Raw genomic sequence first — 764 nt, forward strand, 5'->3', positions numbered from 1 at the left:
AATTTTTAAGCCAGTCTAGGCTGGAGCCTGAAAAACACCCAATAGGTCAGGTGGGGCTCATAATGGAAACTGAGAAGGAAGGTCCAGAGGAGGAGGGAGGAAGAGGCCTAAGACAGTGCGAGGCCACCGAGAAACGGAGAGGAAATTTGGAGGACAGAGCGGTAAAAAGACTCAAATGCTACTGTGAGACCAAGCAACACAAGAATTACGAAGTGTATTTTAAATGTAGTGCCTTTTAAAAGTTTTTTATTTTTAATTTTGTGGGTACAAGTAGGCGCATATATATTATTTTCGAGTTACATGAGATATTTTAATACAGGCATACAATCTATAATAATCACATCAGGGTAAATGGGGTATCCATCACCTCAAGCATTTACCCTTTGTGTTATAAACAATCCAATTACACCCTTTTAGTTATTTTTAAATGTACAACTGAATTATTATTTACTATACTCACCCTGTTGTGCTAGCAGATACTAGGTCTTATTCAGTCTTTCTATTTTTTTGTACACGTTAACCATCCCCACTTCCTCCCACCACCATCCCCCACTACCCTTCCCAGCCTCTTGCAACCATCCTTCTACTCTCTGTTTTCTTTTTTTTGTTTGTTTGTTTTTTTGTTTTTTTGCTTTTGAGATGGAGTCTCACTCTGTCGCCAGGCTAGAGTGCAGCAGCACAATCTCAGCTCACTGCAATCTCCGCCCCCCAAGGTCAAGTGATTCCCCTGCCTCAGCCTCCAGAGTAGCTGGAATTACAGGTAC

This window comes from Mandrillus leucophaeus, unplaced genomic scaffold (assembly GCF_000951045.1).
Source record: "Mandrillus leucophaeus isolate KB7577 unplaced genomic scaffold, Mleu.le_1.0 Scaffold43, whole genome shotgun sequence".
Lineage (NCBI taxonomy): Eukaryota > Metazoa > Chordata > Mammalia > Primates > Cercopithecidae > Mandrillus > Mandrillus leucophaeus.